Source organism: Camellia sinensis, chromosome 4 (assembly GCF_055761805.1).
Source record: "Camellia sinensis isolate YWXY chromosome 4, ASM5576180v1, whole genome shotgun sequence".
In the NCBI taxonomy this organism is placed as follows: Eukaryota; Viridiplantae; Streptophyta; class Magnoliopsida; order Ericales; family Theaceae; genus Camellia; species Camellia sinensis.
In genome coordinates this window covers 46,440,449-46,450,469 of record NC_138964.1, presented here as the reverse complement: position 1 = coordinate 46,450,469, position 10,021 = coordinate 46,440,449, and the positions used below count along the sequence as shown (strand labels likewise).

At 34.3% G+C, this 10,021-nt stretch overlaps 1 pseudogene; it reads left to right on the top strand.

Annotated features, from left to right (window-relative positions):
- Positions 1-2,693: 2,693 nt before the first annotated feature.
- Positions 2,694-10,021, top strand: part of LOC114321871 (DNA replication licensing factor MCM2-like) — a 47,948-nt pseudogene continuing 40,620 nt past the window's right edge.

Genomic DNA, 10,021 nt, shown 5'->3' with positions numbered 1-10,021 from the left:
AGATCTGGAAAACAACACAGGAAACAAGAAACCAGAACGCAGTTTCAGAATGAAGAACAGAGGTGGGGTTCTCAAAAACAAAGAAAACAAGAACTACATGGCCAAGAACAGTGGAAAAAATGCAAGAAGTAGTGAACAATAAATATGATTCACGGAATTAACAGTTTAAACAGAACAGTAATGGCAGCAAGAAGATAGAAGAACATCAGTGAACTGAATACAAAAAGAATAGTGGCTTACCAGAGAAATTGAAGCCGAAATGAAGTTTGCCGAAGACAGACGACGGTTACAGAAGCGACAGGGTAGTGAGAGCCTCACTAGATAGACGAATGAAGTTACAGAACCTGGAGCTTGAACAATGGCGGATTCAAGAGACAGGGCTTAGAGAGAGAAAAAACAAGAGAACTCAGATGCAAAAGTGAAGAGACAAAAAAGGGGGAAAGATTTTTGTCAAAAATGAAAACGGCGGCAAAAAGGTAATCAATGCGCCTGGAGCAACGCATACGTCAGGCGGCGTGCGCAGAAAAAACGTGGTTTATGGGTGCGTCACAAACACAGACCAATAAAGTAATGACGCGTGAGAGAAACGGTTGAGTAAATAATGCGTGACAGCTCACACATATAAAGAAGTTCACTGGAATTCTTGTTCTCCGAAGAGAACATGTCGGCTTAAAATAAATGATCTCGGCTGAAGAGTTTGTAAGCCAATGTACAGAAAGAGATATCGATATAGGTTCCATCACCTCAGAATGCTGAGGTAATAGAACCTAGGGGGCAGTTGTGGGGATATATTTTCTGAGTACCAACACGTGGCATGGTGACGCCGACGTGTCAGCCGAGGTTCCACGTGTCGTGGTAGTTATGCCGAGGTGATCTCGGCAAGGCCGAGGTTATCTCCGAAGATATCGGAATCCGAGATAAACGGATAAGGGACAAGAGTCCTAGAGTAAAGAGGAAATTTAGTCAAGATATGGATAAAGCTCTTTGAGAGTTTATCTTTATCTCTTGAAGAATCCAAAGTCAGTATTGAATTGGAGTCCATAGAAGACAGGCTTCTAATGGGACAAGGATTGAGTAAACTATAAAAGAGAGGCACCCCCGTGGGTCTAAGGTACGCAATTTATGTTTTGAGCAATAAGTTTAGCACTTGATTATCTTTGAGAGATATACTGACTTGATCGTCGGAGTGCCCCAGGGTGGAAGAACCACCGCCGGAGCCTTTTTCTTTCTGTTACAGGTTTGCTGAAGCCATCTATTCTGCCGGTGCTCTCCAGCTGATTACTAGGCGGGCAGTGTGGTCAGATTTTCACCCACACAAAAACAATAAAAAAAATAATATTACAGCTTATAATATTTTTTTAACTTTTATAGAAATAGACTATCCTCAGCCAGAATTTTAAACACATCCATTGAAACCACAAAAACACTTTCTTTCTATTTCTGTTAACATCTCAATTTTGTATCTCAGTTTGAGATTTTAATTTTGTCCATTTTAAAATTTCATTTTTCTTTTATTTTGATACTTAAATTATTCTTTTTTCACTTTGGTCCTTAACATTTAAAATTTGTCCTAACTATTGACTTTCAAAATAACTTTTGCCTAATTTTGATTACATTTTGTCCACTTAAATTTCATAATTTTTTCACTTTGGCGCTTGAAATATTATTTTTCGCTTTAACCCTTAATATTTGTAATTTTCTAAATTTACTCCCAAAACAAAGTATTGTCTAATTTTGAATGAAAAAATGCCACTTTGGTAACCATGTTGCATAAAATCTTGTCAAGTTTTCATAATTTTGTTAAAGTATTGTCTAAAATCTTGTTAAGTTTTCATAATTTTTTTTCTATTTTTTTTGAATAATTAAAACAAGTTTGACAAAAATAAATATCAAAATATATATTTTTGAAATTTTTAAAAATATTTCCACCCAAAAAAGAGAAACTATGCAAAAATAATTAGTGTTTATGATTTTTTTTTTTTTCATTTTTTCATCAAACTGATTTTTAAAAAAATTATAAAAACTGAGACGCCCATAAATTTATCGTCCATTTTTGTAATTGAAACCATTTAATAATTTCAACTATTATAGGGAATACCATAAAGAACATAGTCTTTTATTCAAAATGATCTCTCTCCCATTGAATTATCCCTAGTGAATTGCATCATTGTTTCATTTACACTTAAAAATAATAACAGTTCAAGGAGCAAGCGAATTCAAAATTATAATGCCCTAGTGGCGTACACATTTTCAAGGATTGTCCTTAAGTACACAAAGATGGACATTCAGTCTCAAATCACAAAATAGTTTCGGAGTTTCAACAAGTAAAACCCATTGAGCGTTCATGTTCCATTCAAAACACTTCTACCGCCAAGTCATTTGATTAGAGTCACACCATCAGTTCTTGAAATATTGTTAGTTTGGGGTGAGATAATGCCCAACAAGAATACTATTAATAAGATATATATAATCGAAATGTATATGATCATGCTATGCACATGCTACCTTAAAATCCATATTTTCTCCTTTAAAATTTATAATGCTCAATACACAATTTCCATTTAAGAACTCATCCACATGTTGGAGTGATAAATACGCTATGACATCCCAAGAGCCATGGAACCAAATATACATATATAGATTTTTGTATAGAAAATATTCTTAAATTTTTCGACTCTAATAACGGTGGGCCAATGGGCACCAAAAACCTTTCCCTTCCACATTCGTCTAGTGATAAGTTCAAGACAAAGCAATTGGACACATTGACTCCCCACGTATGTACTAGTACAACACACCATCATTTTCAAAACCCGACTCAACTACCCGGACTCATGCGTTATTTGCCTCCTTCCAACATTTCCAAATATTTACAAAATTGTAGGATCGCATAACAAAATCATAATGCACATGATGCATAAGTTTTTCAAATCCAATTTACCTAAGGTTTATTCAATTTATAAGCAAGATTTAACAATGTCAACAACAAAAGAAATTTCTCCAATTCCCATGTGATGACCGGAGTATTATTCGCTCCGTTCTCCTTTGTTTAACTTTAGCTTTGTGGTGTCCCAAAGTTTTTCCTTAAATAAATTCCTACTTTTGTTTGTTCGGTGTTGATTTTCACTTGTTCCGGAGAGTGCGAGGTCAGGTCCGAAGTGCCTAGAACTGAGCTGAGAAAATTCTGGGCTGTGGAACCATAGCCGCACTCGCGGGGCCATGGGCCGCACGTGCGGAAGAGGAGCCGCACGTACGGGAGGTGAGGCCGCACTTGCAGAATTTAGAGGTTGTTTGGGGCAACACACTACAATATATGTAGGTGCTGGAAGTGGTACGGCATGGGAAGGCCGCACGTGCGTTGAGGGCTGCACGTGCAGGAGGTAGGCTCCACACGTGTGAGGGCACGTGCTGCACATGTGAGGCGTGGGTAGTCCAAAATCTCTGTTTTTTTCCTCTTTTGGACTGAATGAATATCACTTTTTAACATTTTCTTCTCACTCTAAAAATGCATTTTGCTCCTCTTTCTCTCTAAAAACCTCCACCAAACACCCAAGAACCTTGATTTCTTACAATCCATAGGGTTTTGATCTATCATCTCTCACAAATCTTGGAGAGCAAAGCAAGAACCTCACTTTGTATGGTGGAGATTGACTTTCTACAACTTTGATTTCTAGGGCTTTTTCTCTCATCTTCTCCAAAACTTGAGGTAGGGACTCCTTTGAGTTATATATACATGTTTTGCAAAGATGATGTGTTTTAAGAGTTTTCTTGAAGTTATTATATTGCTTTTGATCTTGTGGTTCAAAATGTAGAGATTTCAAAAGTGGGTTTAAATCTCAACTTTTTTCTTGTTAATCCATGAGGGTTTCATTTTTATTAATTTAAGAAAGAAGATTTTGGTGAGATTTCATCAAGAAAATGTGGAGATGTTTTGTTTTTGATGAAGAACCCTAGAAATTTGAGGGTTTTGGAACATGTGGGAAAACCTATGGATTTCTTTCTTTTTCTTGTGTTAAAGGAATGAATGCGTGTAGATTTCATTATATGGTTTGCAAAAATGGCGATCTTCTTGATATATGAGGATTGAGAATTTATATTAAAATTATTGTTAAATGCATGAACATGAATAGTTGGGAGATGACAAATTGTTGAATACCATGATTATGAGAAATGTAAATCTTGGAAATCGACGTTCGAAAAATTACGTATAGTCTTGAAAAGACTAAATTGTTAAGAATTGTGCATGATGAGAAAATATTGCTATGTGTTGATAGCTTTGGTTGAGCATATGGTTATTTTGTGAAATAACATTGGAGGGAGGGAAAATAGAGAAATGTTATGAGGTATTAATTATTGCATTACATACTCATTCAATTTATTGTTACTATTATGCATCTTGAATTAAATTTGGAAACGCTTACATTGAGAAAAGGATATTTTGAATGAGAACTATTGAAATGTTATGGGGTAAATACATTGGTAAGTCCGAATAGGAGGTGTAGATGAGATTGATAAGTTAGCCTGAGTGTCTGGGGTGAAAGACCGAAAACACGCGCGGAGGAGGTATCACTTCCCTTTCAGTTAGCAATCGGTAAAGTGGGGGGTTTTTGGTAGTGCTAGTTGAGCCTACTTGTAGACACCAACCTAGGGATCACCTGAGTCGTATTTACCGCCCCTATTGTTAAAAAAAATGGGAAGTTTCAGAATTGTTAAGATTTCAAACTGTTATTGAAACATGGTAATTTTCAAGAAGAGCACGTAATAAATTTCTCTTTAATTGGCATTGCATGGTGTCACGACCCAAACTCGCCCCTATAGGTTTAGCATCGTAACCGGCCAGTAATCCTGGGATTACCAAAGGCCTCTGAGACAATTTAGCATAATATTAGGGACTAGCGGATGATGTCCATTGAGTTGTGCAGACTTATATGAGACAAAAAAATTTTAAACTTTTTATATACATATATACACATCATTCCTACGTCATAATATATATACAGATCAGACAAAAATGACTTAGTCCTTTTTTCAAAATACACAAGACTTGTTTAACCAAACAAGAAAACAGAACTTAAACTTTAAATCGCATAGCGGTAATCAATTGACATAACCGGAACCTCCACGAGAAGCACATAGGTTGGCTGACAAAAAAAGATTCTAGGTAGATGCTTCTAAGCCTGGTCACGCGCCTGGTCACCTACATACATAAATAATACAGTGAGCTAGAGCCCAGTGAATAATAACAGAGTAAAGGGGTTTTAATGAATGAGTCCGTACAGATTCAGAAATTATAATTCAGATTTGTATCAAATTCATAATTTGCCCAGATCATATACAGAAATCATAAGGTATGCTTAAGTTTACGTGATATATCCATTAGCATTAACAGAGCAGATACAGAACAGATGCAGACACGTGAGGGTCACGAATGACCAGTTCCATAAAGGAACCTTCGGATCCAGGTAACAGAGCAGAGATACGCTGAGCCCCCATGACGGAGCCTCCGGTACGGGTAACAGAGTGCTGATAGATTTAAGTTCCATAAAGGAACTTTCGATACCGGGTAACAGCCAACAGATATCACATGATGCTAAGGATGTCACGAATACATAACAGAAATTGGACAATCATTCATTGTACAGAACATATCATTTCAGGAAACAGATCTCATTTTGTCACACAGAAAAGTAAATACAGTTGAACATAACTTTACTAAGTTATTACTCACAGATAGCCGCAGAAGCAAATAAGACGGATTGGACATATCAGATAAATCAGGCAGACAATGGCGCGTGACCTACACAAACACATAATATATACACATTGAAATACAATATTACTCCATTGATTAAACTTGACTTTTCTAGTCTTTTTCCGTCTAAATAGTCCGAAGTTCTACTACGCTTATTCTTTCTCATTTAAATAAACCGGGTTCTTATTTCACATATTCTTTCATTACTAAGTCTTTCTTTTCCAAATAGATTGATCTTTTACTTGGCTTCTTAAACAATTACCATTAGATCAATGATTCATGCTTTAACTAACTAATTTATGTTGATTGGTAGCTTATTAATCTTTATTGAGTCATAAATCATGTCTAGAATGCTTTGGAAAGAGACGAAAATAAAAATGTGAACTAAATGCAATTTTCCAAAATATGCTGAAAATGGGTCTCCGCTTGAGCGCCACTTTGGTCGCTTGAGCGGACTGTAAAATTTGAAAAACTTCTGAGGAGCTCGATTTTCACGCTCGAGCGAGACTTTCCTCGCTCGAGCGGGCAGCGTAAATTCTGGAATTCCCAGAATTGCAATTTAAGTTCAAATTTGATATTCAAAGCCTCAAAGCATGTATTTTTGGTACACAAAAATGGAGAACCATTGTATAATTTAGTAAACACTCTCAATTGGAAATCATTTATTCAAAATCATGCTCAAATTGTTCAAATTTGGATTTAATTTATTTTCTCCATATCAAACCCAATTTCAAACCCACAAATTTTAAAACATAAATTGATCTTCCAAAACTCTTACAAATTCATGATGCATGAACAATTGAACTTAATTTCATATTAAGATAACTAAATTCAAACCCAAAGTAATTAAGTTCCATAATTTGAACCTAACTCCTTTGCATAGATTAAATCTTCAATAAATCCTTATTTGCATGTAATTTATGGAGCTTAATTTAACAATAACTTTCCAAATTAATCCAAAATAATTAATTTCTAGTGTAACTTCATAAACTTGATCTTAACTCCAATTCTTCATTTTTTGGCTAATTTCCTAGCAAACATTGAATATACAAAATTCAAATAAAACTAACTAATTTAATACATATATATACCCAAATTTGTTTAGATTAAATAAAATCTTAAATTACACTACATGCATGGATTAAAGAAAAATCTAATTATAAACCAAAACTTCATCTAACTTTTAGGATTAATTCCAAATTTCCATAATCTTGATTTTCATAAAACATTTTCTTTTCTTTTCAAAACATGAATTTGAATGGCTCAATTTCTTCAAAATCCAAGATACATGAAAATATGGACTCAAATATTCATAGAATTCCTTCATGCATGTAACAATGGAATTTAATTTCATGCAAGGTTATAAAAATCAAATTCAAAATAACTAATTTCCATAAACATGAACTTACCTTAATTTTGTTGGTAATTTCTTTCTAATTATATGAAGTTAAAGTGTCAAACCTTTGGAAAATAATGATGCATGTAAAATTAGAGCTCAAATTCATCAAAGATAATTAAAATTATTCTCAAATGATGAATTTCTAAATCAATTTCATTGATCATAAACTTAATTCTATTTTCCTTTATTCTTCTTCCTAGTTTCCTTCTCTTTTCATGGAATTAATCCCATTCACTTCTTGATTTTAGTTGCTAGAAAAATGAATCTAAAAAAAAACAATCAAGCTTGAAATCCTTACCCTTTTTATTTTTTATGGTTGAATTTCTTGAGTCTTCTCTTTGCTACTCTTTACTTTCCTCTTTGTTCCCAATTTCTTCCTTAACTCTAGCAGCAGCACACAAGACAGTGGCTTCCCCTCTCTCTCTCTCTCTCGGCTCTTTCTCCCTCTCTTGAACTCATATTCTCTTCACTCCCTTTCTTAGCCAAGGCAAAACAAATGGTTGACTACGTAAACATTTATTGTCTCAAGGAATATCACCACATTACACACACATGTTCACTCCAAGATCTTGCACCTAATTAAATATACTTAAATTTATCAATCCAAATCAGATTTTTAATCAAACTTCTAAAAGGCTCTAAATATCAAATTAAACTTATTCTCATCATCAATTTTGGTTCCTTAAATCATTAAGGTCTTCAATTTTGGATTAAACTTCAAAATCTTTGCCGATAAATTACATATTCAAATTGAACACCCCATAAATAAATTTAATTCGTAATAATCACAATTCTCAATCCTCATAATTTAATTAACTAAATAAATTCCAATTCGGACCCAATTTAATTGAATCTCAATTTTACTAAACTAAATCGAATATTTAATTAAACTCCTACATGGTCCGATACTTGAAATTAAACTAAATCCACTCATCAATTTTCCCATCAAACTTTCCTTCTTGAGCCACTTAAACTTTTAATTCTGACTCCAAATAAATTCTCAATAGAATCATATATGAATCAAATCTCCTTGATTAATTATGTGCTAATCATTATACGTGATGGGGTCGTTACACTTGGCATTTGCATTCATTATTGGAAGTTTTGCATAACTGCATATACTTTATTAAGGATCCTCTACTGAGTTTTATGCTCACCCCTATGGGATTTTAGTGCAGGAAAAGATGTAGTAATTCCGCCGAGTTGAGGGCGTGGACATAGTTTGTGAAGAGTAAATAACTCTGTTTTGTTGTGATTTATTTTTCTAGCCAAGGGCTATTCATGTATGGGTCCAAGAGGACATTTTTGTGTAATCGGGTTTAAACCTTGGAAATTGTAAGCCCATGAGGGCATTTTATTATTTTTGGGATATGATACTCTACATGCTATAGATTCATGTATTTCTACATCATTAAATGTATAATTCGCATGTGAAACTTTTGTATAAATCTCGTTGATTAATGGTGTAAAGATTGGAGTAATGTTATTGTTATCTTAGTAAACATGGGTTGATGTATTTAATCTATGTCGGATTATTTCGTGGCGTTACATCCCAACTCCACAATTTTAACATTCATCTATCTCAATACATGTATCCAAGAAAGTTCAAAAAAATCTCATGTCTCAACACCTTTGCCATAATCATTCACCTAACCTCAAGATTATTTAAGAGTCAATTGAACCAAACACCAATATTAAATCAAATTTAAAGGCTAGGGTTTTTGAGAAATTGGGGCTTTTCCTTTTTTTACACTTAAAGAACAAATATTCATCATCAACATCAAGAATCAACTAGAAATATTCATAATCTTTTCCAAAAATTAGGTATAAGCCCCCCTTTTGGTTTATCAAACCTATTTTATATGAAAAAATCATTTCATACATCACCATAACCAAGAAAATACCACATCTATACCTCAAATTATAGATATACTAAATTAAAAGTACCCCTACTTTGAAAATGGAAACTAGGAGTTGAAGACCCAACAGGAAAACTTGATAAAAACACAATTCAATCGGTGAAAGCTTTGATCCTCACGAGTTCTTCACTTCTAATGCAAGGTTTTGAAGAGATCTTTGGTAAAACTAGAGGAAATCAAGTGTTTGAGGCTAGGGTTTTCAGAAATAGGTGTGTGTGTGTGTGTGTGTGTGTGTGTGTGTGTGAGAGAGAGAGAGAGAGAGAGAGAGAGAGAGAGGATATGAAAACGTAAGAAAGAAATGAGAAAAAGTTATTTTTAAGTTGGTCGCTCTGAACAGACCGCTCCAATGGTCTTTCCACTGCTTGAGTGGTAAATGCGAGCTTCCAAAAAACTGCAGGTTTGGAATGAAAAGTACTAGTGGCCACACTTCTACGCTCGAGCAATCAATTAACTGCTCGAGCGGTTTCCCTTAACACACGACTTGCAAAAAGAATATAGGGAGCCTTGATTCACTACTCGAGCGGTAACTCCATCGCTTGAGTGAACTTGCAGAATTCAAGATGTTACAAAAACTCAACCATACAGAAAGATGTTTGGGTGTATATGAATGATAGTCGTGATACATAGGTGAGAAATTGAAGAAAAGAGATAGAGAAGCGCAATGGAAATAAAGAGAAGTAGTCAAGGTTGAGGTAGATGGGGATGGTAAAGGAACAGTGAAAATTTGTGAGTGAATTTGAAGATGAGAAAGAGAAGGGGTTGGAATTTGGGTTTGGGGGTTCGAAAATTAGAAGAAAAAAAATTATAAATATTAAAGGTTAAAGTTAGAAAAAAATAATTTTAAGAATCAAAATAAGAAATTGTAAAACTTAAAAAGAGTAAAGTGTAATTTATATATTTTAAGCCATGTGGCGCCACATTCATGTGACTTTTTTCATCCAAAATTGAATGAAA